Source organism: Olea europaea, chromosome 13 (genome assembly GCF_002742605.1).
Source record: "Olea europaea var. sylvestris chromosome 13, O_europaea_v1, whole genome shotgun sequence".
NCBI classification, from domain to species: domain Eukaryota; kingdom Viridiplantae; phylum Streptophyta; class Magnoliopsida; order Lamiales; family Oleaceae; genus Olea; species Olea europaea.
In genome coordinates, this window is record NC_036249.1 from 14,190,189 (window position 1) to 14,201,602 (window position 11,414).

At 35.7% G+C, this 11,414-nt stretch overlaps 1 pseudogene; it reads right to left on the bottom strand.

Moving 5' to 3' along the window:
• Positions 1-6,741: 6,741 nt before the first annotated feature.
• On the bottom strand, positions 6,742-11,202 carry LOC111408473 (annotated as a pseudogene).
• Between the last annotated feature and the right edge of the window lie 212 nt (positions 11,203-11,414).

Here is an 11,414-nt window from a genome sequence, read left to right on the forward strand (position 1 = left end):
ATAATTTGTGCTGATCTTTTAAGCTGGTACACCCTAATTCCTTAGCCACAGATTATTTTCCTTGTTTGATAGTTTTCTTGGAATCTTAATTTCATGCCATAATTTGAGCAAAAAAGGGCAGTTCGCGTTGATTTTATAAAAAGAATGTACAGACAGTTCAAAATTCATATATGAAGTTCAATAAAGTTAGCTGGATAGGGTCATTGACAGGTTTTTGATAGGGATTTAAAATTTGGTGACATGTCATTGAATAATTAATTAGAAAATGATTAAAGCTAGAAGGAAATAGACATGGGCCAAGCCATGTACTGTCTAGTGCAGGCAAATTCCCGCACTGGACTTTTGGCCCAAGCCTATGGTCAATCCAATTTAATTTACCCCAACTCCAAGTGCACGGCGACATTTTCTAACTCTTTCTCCTCAGCAAGAAATTAAAAAATTTCTTTAAATCTGCCCTTGTTTTGAAATATTTTCAAAGTTCATTTCTTTCCTAAAATCCACATTTTCTAGGGCCCTCAAATGTGCAGCAAAAATTTTCTTCATCGTCTGATTTTTCTGTTTAATATTAAGGATTTTAATTATGTGAATATGGAATATTGGTAATATTTGTGATGGATTCTTGAAATTTTGATTTTTGTCAATTAGTTAAACAATTAGTGATGATTTTATGGTGTTCTACCAATTTATAAAAATCAACAGTTTTTTTCTTATCAATTAGTATTTAATTGTCACTTGTGGTTTATTTTAATGTGAAGTGTCAATGTAAAGATTCTTTAAAAGAAAATATTTCGTAGAAAATGTTGATGCGGAGATATCGAATAAAATGGACTTTGATGTTGCACAACTTGCTACGGATCCTAGAATAAGGAAGAAGATGATTATCTTATTAGTGTTATCGTTAAGTTTTTTTTAGCATTGGCGTAATATCACTAAATCCATAATCGAAACGTTCGACCTTGATTAAATTTTGCCCACACTGGACAAAATTCCTAGCTCCATCCCTGGAAGTGGACGTGGAAAACAATACACATCAGCCTGGAGATAACCCCTGTTTGTGTAGTGTGTTCCTATGAATTTAGAAAAAATATATATTTAGTGGATGGCAGGCGTCCTCACATGATTAACCTGGGCTTCTCTCATTTTGTCTTGGTCAGTATTAAACAAGTCTAGAGGACCTACTATCGGAAAATAATGAAGAATCTCCTCAACTAGAGTTTCTAATGACGGTATCTCAAAATGCATGGCTTCTTACCTAATCCGCTTCAATTTCTAGCCACAACCTCGCACCAATAACTGAAGCCACCTAAAGAACTCACACCAATCATAGGCCATTTGTCTTTCTTGAAATGGGGAATAGACTTGATCGGAGTGATGCCCATGGAAAATGTGATACCAAATTTTCCATGGTAGCAATGGAATATTTCATCAGTAGGTCGAAGTCGAACAACTAGAGAAGATACAAAGCAAAAGATGCCCGACTTTATCTTGAAGTTCATTGTCTACAGATTCAATGACCTGTTGAAAATCCACAAGTAGACGGGATCGTGAACGAGAAATATAGTATTGTATAGAGTGTCGAACCCACGAAAGTATTTGATTGAGTTCAAATTAATAACAACCTTAATCGAATAGCAACAAGTTTTAATTTTTCTATACTAATACCTAAGTTATCAATTAAATTAGAAAGCGATTTAATTTGTTTTTCAAATATGTGAAAGTATTGCTGAGATATCGAATCCCCATTGCTAATCCATTTTTAGCACAACAAATTAAGGTAACAGTTTGTAGTCATTTTTGTTGGTTAATATTCCTAATTTAATTGAAAACCCCTCTCGATAGTTATCAAATATATTTCTCTCATTTGAACTTTCTATCTCTCGATGTAAGATATAAATATGATAAATGCATTAAACGATCTAGAATACCTATGAAAAACCTTGTAAACCATAGAGTTATATCTCTATCTTATTTCGAATCTTACAATGTTTATTGTTTTTAGCTAAAAATCTATTATATCTCTCGATAACAATAGATTTCAATAAATCATCTCAACTAGTAGCTAATTGATTGAGAAGTCGGTGAAAGGAATAATAAATATCCAAGAAAACATATATACTAAACATCAAAATAATTCATTAATACCAAAATCTCATGATAAGGATTCATCTCATCCTAACAATGTAAATATCTAGCCAAGCATGTTGAAATTATAAGAAATCTTTAAAAATTTAATTAACATCACCTGGAATTTGAATAGTTGAAGAGAAACGATGGATTCTTAATAACTTTTGAGTTTTCCTTTCAATTTTTGTGCAAATTTCCTGTATGAAGTCTCCTTAATGATCTTTTTACAATTCCTAGGTTGAATTCTCCTTCAAAGATGAATTTACCCTCTTCTTCAATATAATTTTCTCAAATTATTGAGTTATTTGTTGCATAACAGAGGCTCTCTAATGTGTATAAGACATTCTGGTACTTATATGGCTCGTGTCTTGGTCAAAGATGTTGCACAAAACTTTGTCAAGTTGTGTTTTAATCGTACAAGGAAACCTGAGATTCAGCTGAAGTCTTGTACCAAGCGATAACATGGTACATTGGGATGTGACCTCATAGTTATAGTTTTTTTTCCCCCTTGGACAGCCTTCAGGTTTTTTATCATATATTTCTCTCCCAATATCGGATTTTGATGTGATTCAAAGTGTGTTGAAAAGATAACTCAAATGGCTATAATTCTTCCAAAGATATCGTATTTCAATTCGAACGTTTACTACGCCAAAAATGAGTCTTAAACATAGACTGAAAATTTGAAATATAACTTTTTCGCCTGAAAATTGATATTTGATAATACTTCCACTATGTTACATCCTTTGGACTTCTTTCCTCATCCGATTAACCCCTATCACTCTCGAATCTTCGACATAAGGTTCAACACAACTTTTTAGTATTTGCACTTTAGTCCTCAAAATTTAATTTTGCTTCGTTTCAGCCCTTTCTCTCTTGTAATATTATTTCTTTTATCTTCTAGTTGTATCCAATTAGAGCCTTAGCATCTTCAATCTTCATTTCATTGTCTGTCTCATCTATGAATTATTTGAAACTTGGTCCCCGTCTTTTGAATTTCACTTTTTCTAGATTTTCCTTTTATTTCTTCCAATTTCTTATTCAACCATTAAGTTTTACTTATTTAATATAAAAAATACAATAATTTAGTTTATATTTCACCTGAGGAGAAACTAAATATCACTATTTAAGATCCTAAATAAGTGTATAAAATACACTTATCAAATACTTCAAACTTAAATATTTGTTTGTTCTAAAACAAAACTATCATCTAAATAACAACAAACATATAAGCATGCAAAGATGTTTGGTTAGACAATCCTGCTTCTTACCTCAAGATTCAAGATTTTAGTGTTAACTCCACAAACATGCTTCAAAGTCACAACACCAAACAAATATCCACTATTCTAATACAAAATTGACGTGCATGTAAAGAATTAAGTAATCAACCACGAGTGTACATGCTATTTCAATTCCAGACCCTCTGTGGTGAAATATATCATTTCATATCTCGTATGATTCACACACCACCAATTTTCTTCTTTTCACTCGTTCCCAATAAGTAATCTAAAGTTAAATTATTCATTACTATCCTCTCCCTCTCTAGTTTAGGTGAACATCACTAGCTTCAAGTCAACACATCAATGAAGAATGATTTTCTATTTATTTGATTACTTTGATTTTCAAGATTCAACTAGGCTAATTATCCTTAATCAAAAGTCAAATTTTTTCAAATAAGTGTATGGGACTTAACAAAGGCATTTAGTGCTTTGTCCCTTTTTGTGTTCTCTTCCTTAAGTTTTCTAGAAAACCCATGTAGCAGACTTTATGCTGATAACTTTCAAATCAAATGATTCTAGGACACCAGGTTTCAAGGACCCGTACAAGCTTAATAACCCAAGTAAAAAAATGCTTCAAAGAAAACAATTTTTTTTGTTTAACTTCCTCTCCTATTGCTTTTTAGATGACCCTTGTAGCGAGTTTTAGGCCGATAACTTACAAGTCAGATGACTTTAGGGCATCATGTTTTAAAATACCCTTATAAGTTTAATAGTTTAAGTCATAAAGGCTTCAAAGAGAAGTTTCTACATTAAAACAAAAATTTATACATTGGTTAGTACAATGTCGTACAATGTCCTTTATCAAACACCTACTCAAGCAAACCAACCTCTACATTAAGACTGTCACCCAATTTTATTCCATTAATCTAAGACATTCCACACATAATTTATTTTATTTCGCAAAAAGAATCCACATTAATTTTCGTATCTTCCTACAATAGAAAAATCATCCCTAAACTATACTAGATATGGTCCAAGAACAATTAATTTAAAATGGTTTTGGGTCTGGCCGCTTTCTTTAATTTTTTAACCTATTCATGGTATAAATCAACTTATCGTATCATGATATAAAACTTAATTCTTGTGCTCATATAATATCAAACTCTACAAGATTAAGCATCAATTAATTTTAGCATGTAATCTATCCACAGTCTGTAGATCTCTCAAATTAGATCATCATTGCTGGCTAGGCTATCTAACAAACACACCATCTCAAATCATATTTTTAACCATACTAAAACAAACACACTAAATCACACAAGCATACGAAAAAAATAAAAAGTTTTTCCCATCGCCAAACTTAAAACTGACATAGTTCTCAATGTCATAAAGTATAAGCACATTAGGGATGGGATAGAAAAGGAAAATAGTGCTTCCCAAACTTTTTTGCTGAATGAGTGAGGCACCATGGGTGACGGCTAGACAATCTTCTTCATCATGCTTTTTCCTTGGTCTATGTCTGTTTAACTGTTCCACGATGTCATAATCCTACATAAAGTGATCAAATTAAACATTAAAGATCAAATAACTTAGAACACGTGTTACTTAGCCCAAACAATTAAAATAACCAACAATAAATTCAAGTGCCAAAAGTGAAACATGATAGGATAATGATACCCTATAAATTTAAATGTGCTTAAGTCTAATGTAAACTAATAATCAAAATAAATCTATCTGCAATACGGTGCATAAAGCAAAATAAATAAAATAGTTAGAAAATTAGGTTATCTCCCAATAAGCGCTTGGTTTATAATTTTTAGCTAAACTGTACAGAGAAAATTGATCATGGTGGTTTAAATAGGAGTCTTGAGCCCTTGTATTCCTTGCAATTTGTCCTTTGGAATTTGAACTCTCCATTCTTTTTTCATCCAAGGCTCCCTAAATTTTTAGGCTCTATCTCATTTGAGCCTTGTTGCACATTTCTTGCAATATACTTGCACTTCTCTAGGACTAATGGTTGCTTAGGTGGATTATGTAGTTTAAATATCCCATGTGCATCCTCCATCCTCACTGTCAGCTCACAATTCTTCATGTCAATCAAGGTTCAATTTGTTGCTAAAAGGGTCGACCTAAGATTATTGGCATATCTTGGTTGTCTTCAAGATCTATAACAAGGAAGTCCATAGGGAATATCAGTTTTCCAACCATGATGAGCACATTCTCAATCTTACCCCATGGGTATCTGATGCTCCTATCTACCAACTATAGTGTCCCATAGATCATTTGACTTTCCCAACTCCTAGTTTCTTAAAAGTAGACAAAGGCATTAAATTTACACTAGCACCTATTTCACATAAAGAATTAAAATGAAATAATTTGCCTAGTGAAATAGGTAAAGTGAAACTCCTTGGGTCCTTGAGTTTTGTTGACAATTTATTTTGCAGCCTTGCACTGATCTCTTCGATCAATGCCACTTCTTCCCAGTCTGAAAGCTTTCTTTTCTTAGATATCATATTCTTCAAGAATGTTGCATACGTTGGGATCTGTCATATTGCATCGACGAATGGGATGTTAACGTGGAGCTTTTTCAGCATATCCATGAACTTCTCGATTTGATCATCGAGCTTTCTCTTCTAAAGTCTTTATAGGAAAGGTAGTGGTGGCATTTCCTTAATCTTTCGATCCTTTGATGCTATTTTTGTTAGTGATTCTTTGTTTTGCTCCGACTCCTTCAATTATTTCTCAACCGTAGTATGTACCTTTTCTTTTTGTAGCAATTGGTCCCTTTACATTAATCTCTTGCAATAGAACTCCACCGTGGGTAGTATTGCCTCAATCTGCTCTTTCTCCAAAACCTTCTGATGCGAACCCCATAGCAATGGAAACTACGAAACCCACAACGAGATTGATGCGGAACCCAAGAACGTCAATACTAAACCGATTTTGGATCTTGAACCCCAAGAATTGAACCAAGAAACCCTAGATTAACGAAGAACCTAAAACCCCTTGATTACAATTAAAAGAACCCACAATCCGATTGTTTAGAACGTCACAAGAAATTGAATCTTGATAAGTTCCAAGATTGTTCAAAAAGAACAAGAAATTGAAAGAACAAATTCTCTCTCTATAATATTATTCAAGCAAAAGTCCTTTCAATGAAAAATATTCTCCTATTTTTACTAATGAGTAAAAAAGTCCAAAACTCATCAAATTATGGTAATAATTTGATTTCATAAGAATTCTATCGAAACTAGGAAATTTGGAAAAAAAATAAAAAAAAACGATTTTTTTCATGTTTTTGTTCTATGCTGCCGCATAGTGTTAATCTATGCGATCGCATAGAACAAGTCCCTGCTCCCAATATTATCCCTGAGGCCATCTATGCGAATGCATAGGTTGTTTAACCATGCGGTTGCATGGAACAATCTTCGGCTTCATTTTCTTCTGTCTTTATCAAGTTGATCCAAGTCCTTTCGGCCCTCGACTCCAACATGAAACTTGCTCCATTTTGTGCCCCGAACATTGTGTCTTCATTGACTTGCTTGACAAGCAATCCCATCGCTTCTTTCACTTACTTCATCCTCGATCGCGTCATTGGTCCACCTTCGACGATCAACGGATCCTTCTCGTGACTTGACGCTTGAGTTGTCTTGGTTGTTGATGCGCCTTGATTCATATCATCCCCTCCCTCTTCCAGAGGATTCGTCCTCGAATATGGACCTGCATCGAAAAGAGAAAGATCAACGACATTAAAAGTAGCTGAAACATTATACTCACCAGGTAAATCCATTTTGTATGCATTGTCATTGATCCTCTCGATGATTTGAAACGGTCCATCGCCTCGTGGTTGCAATTTTGACTTTCTCTGTTCTGGAAAACGCTCTTTTCTGAAATGCACCCAGACCCAATCTCCAGGCTCAAATGTAACGCGTCTTCTTCCTTTATTTGCTTTTTATGCAATCAGCTTTCCTTTCTCTTCGATCTATATCCTGACCTTTTCATGGAGTGTTTTCACCACCTCGGCTTTTCGTTTCCCATCCAAGCTACCTCATTCATGCACAGGCAAAGGCATTAAATCCATAGGTGTTAGTGGATTAAAACCATAAACAATTTCAAAAGGAGAAAACAAAGTAGTAGAATGTGTAGCTCGACTATATGCAAACTCTATAAACGGTAAACACTCTTCCCATGATTTCAGATTTTTATTGATCACTGTCCTAAGTAGTTGAGTCACAGTTCGATTAACTACCTCAGTTTGTCCATCTATTTGTAGGTGACAAGTTGTAGAAAATAATAACTTAGTTCCTAACTTACTCCACAGAACACGCTAAAAATGACTCAAAAATTTCACGTCCCTATCAGACACTCTACTTTTAGGTACTCCATGTAAACGTACTATTTCCCTAAAGAATAAGTTTGCAATATTAGTAGCATCGTCAGTTTTATGATATGGTATGAAGTGCGCCATCTTACTAAACCTATCGACCACTACAAATATTGAATCCCAACCCCTTTTTGTCCTAGGCAAACCTAACACAAAGTCCATAGATATGTCTACCCAAGGTTCACTAGGTACAGGCAAAGGAGTATACAAACCATGGGGTTGAACCTTAGACTTAGCCTTTTTACAAGTTATGCACTTTTCACATATTTGTTCTACGTCATGTCACATTTTAGGCCAATAAAAATGTTCCCCTAACATGTCTAAAGTCTTTTGAACCCCGAAGTGTCCCATTAAACCACCCCCATGTGCTTCTCTTGCCAATAATTCACACAAAGAACAATTAGGAATGCAAAACTTATCTTCCCTAAACAAATATCCTTCATGCCTATAAATTTATCAAATGCACCTTTGTCACATGAAGTATAAATACTAGAAAAATCACAATCAGATTCATACATGCCCTTAATATGCTTGAAACCAAGTAATTTAGTACTTAATGAATTTAAAAGCACGTACCTTCGAGATAACGTATCAGCAACTATATTTTCGATACCTTGTTTGTACTTGATGACGTAGGGAAATGTCTCGATAAACTCCATCCATCTCGCATGTCTTTTGTTCAACTTACTTTGACCTCACAAATACTTTAAAGATTCATGATCGGTGTGTATCACGAATTCATTTGGCCATAAGTAGTGCTGCCAAGTCTCCAATGCTTGAACAAGTGAATACAGCTCCTTGTCATATGTCAGATTATTCAATGCTGCCCCACTCAACTTTTCGCTAAAGTAAGCAATAGGTCTCCTTTCCTGCATTAACACTGCTCCTATACCTATTCCTGATGCATCACACTCAACCTCGAATGTTTTATCAAAATTTGGTAATGTCAAAACAGGTGCTTTACAATAGCTTATCCTTAATTGAGTTAAATGCAATTTCTTGAGATTCTCCCCAATGGAAACCTACACTCTTCTTTACTATTTCAGTCAACGGTGTGGTGATGGTACTAAAATCTTTTACAAATCGCCTATAAAAATTAGCCAATCCATGAAAACTCCTAACTTCAGTTATAGTCTTAGGTGTTGGCCATTCTTTTATAGCTTTTATCTTTTCTTCATCGACTTTCACTCCGTTAGCACTAATCACAAATCCTAGGAAAACAACTCTATCCATGCAAAATATGCACTTTTTGAAATTAGCATACAGTTGTTCCTTTCGCAACACAACAAGCACATAATTTAAATGTTCTAAATGCTCATCTAGGTTTTTGCTATAGATTAAGATGTCATCAAAATAAACTACAACAAATTCCCCAATAAAAGCACGCAAAACATTGTTCATTAAACGCATAAAAGTGCTCGGTACATTAGTGAGTCCAAACGGCAACTCTAACCATTCATACAATCCATACTTAGTCTTAAACGCCGTTTTCCATTCATCACCCTTCCGCATGCGAATTTGATGATACCCACTCTTAAAATCAATCTTACTAAAAATGCAAGCATCATGCGACTCATCAAGCATATCATCTAGCCTAGGTATTTGGTGACGATACTTTATCGTGATATTGTTGATAGCTCGGCAATCCACGCACATTCTCCAAGTCCCGTCCTTCTTAGGCACCAGCCAAACAGGTACAACACATGTACTCATGCTCTCCCTGACATAACCTTTGCTCATCAACTCCTCCACTTGCTTTTGAAGCTCATTTGTCTCCTTGGGATTGTTTCGGTAAGCTGGTCGATTCGGTATGACAGCTCCGGGTACAAAGTCAATCTGGTGCTCGATGCCTCTGATTGGTGGCAATCCACTTGGCATCTTCTCAGGAAACACATCGTCGAACTCCTGCAATAAAAACTTAACCAAACTAGAGAGGGATGTGTTAGAATCCTCAAAATTGAGGAGGGACTCTTTGTACACTAACAATATCATTTGCCTATTATCGCTCATAGCCTTTTTCAACTCACTCTCTTTTGCATAAAAAGTTGACCTTTGGCTTTTCTCTCCGCTTAGCTGACTCTTTTTCTCTCCTCTCAACTGACTCCTTTTCTCTCCGCTTATGTGGCTTCTCTCTCTTTTCTCCACTCTTAACCACCTCACTATTTTCTCTCTTATTGATGGTTTCACTATTGCCTCTCCTTTTTCCTGACTCTCTTATTCTCTCGTCTTCCTCACTTTTCAGCTTTATTTGATCTCCATACACTTGTGTCGGTGTTAATGGCGCAAGAGTAATAGTCTTCCCATCCTTGACAAAGCTATAACGATTTCTATATCCATCATGTGTGACCCTTCTATCATATTGACATGGCCTTCCTAACAAGATATAACCCACATGCATAGGCACCACATCATATACTACTTTGTCACTATAACTCCCAATTGAGAAATTAATTAAAACTCTTCTATTCACCCTAACTTCCCAATTTCATTCAACCATTGCAACTTATAAGGCCTAAGGTGTCTTAACAATGCTAGTCCTAATTTCTCAACTATGGTTGTGCTAGCTACATTCGTGCAACTCCCACCATCAATAATCATACTACATACCTTATCGTTGATGTAACAACGTGTGTGGAATATATTTTCTCGCTGCTGCTCCGAATCATCCACTTTGGCTTGAGTGTTAAGAGCTCTCCTTGACACCAACGATTCCCCAACAGCAAACTCCAATTTTTCTTCTTCTTCAACATCTTCCAATGCAGGCATGTCCTCAAACTCTCCTTCACTTTCACTCACCACCTCTCCATTATCCAACAACACCATTACCCGTTTATTTGGGCATTAAGAAGCAATGTGCTCTGACCCCAACCATCTGAAACACTTGATGTCTCGATTCCTTGATGGTTGTGAATCTGTTTTGGGTGCTGTTTTGCTAGCACTTTCTTCTTTCCCTTTCTGCCACTCATTCCTACCTTTAGGTACAGCTTTATCACCTTTGTTGTTGTTGTTACACCTTGGCTTTCAAGATGGATTAACACTCGAAGTTCCTAACGGCTGCCTAGCTGCCCCTTTCCTCTTCAGTTGTCTCTCTACCTTCATAGCCACATGCAACATTTCTTCCAACTCCACATAATGTTGCAACTCCACTACATTGGCAATTTCTCTATTCAACCCATTCAAGAATCGTACCATGGTAGCCTCCTGATCCTCCACCACATTGGCCCTAATCATAAGTATTTTCATCTCCTTATGATAGTCCTCTACACTTTTCGACCATTGATATAGACCTTGCAGTTTTTGATGGATCTCTCGGTAATAGTGGCTAGGAACAAACCTCTTTCTCATCAATGACTTCAATTCCTCCCAAGTGCTGATTGGTCTTCCCCCATTCCTACGTTGTGAAGTAATCACTTGATCCCACCATGAAATTACATAGTCACTGAACTCCAAAACTACTAACTTCACCTTTTTCTCCTCCGAGTAGTTATAACACTCGAAGATCATTTCAACCTTCCTTTCCCACTCCAGGTATGCCTCGGGATCACTCCTTCCTTTGAATGAAGGAATTGTCATTTTTACATTTCCCAAGTTTCCATCCAGCTCCTCCCCGCGATCATTCCGACCCCGTGTGTCGAACCTATCGCCTCTATTCCTCATCATTCCCATCTCAACACCATGAAATTCATCTT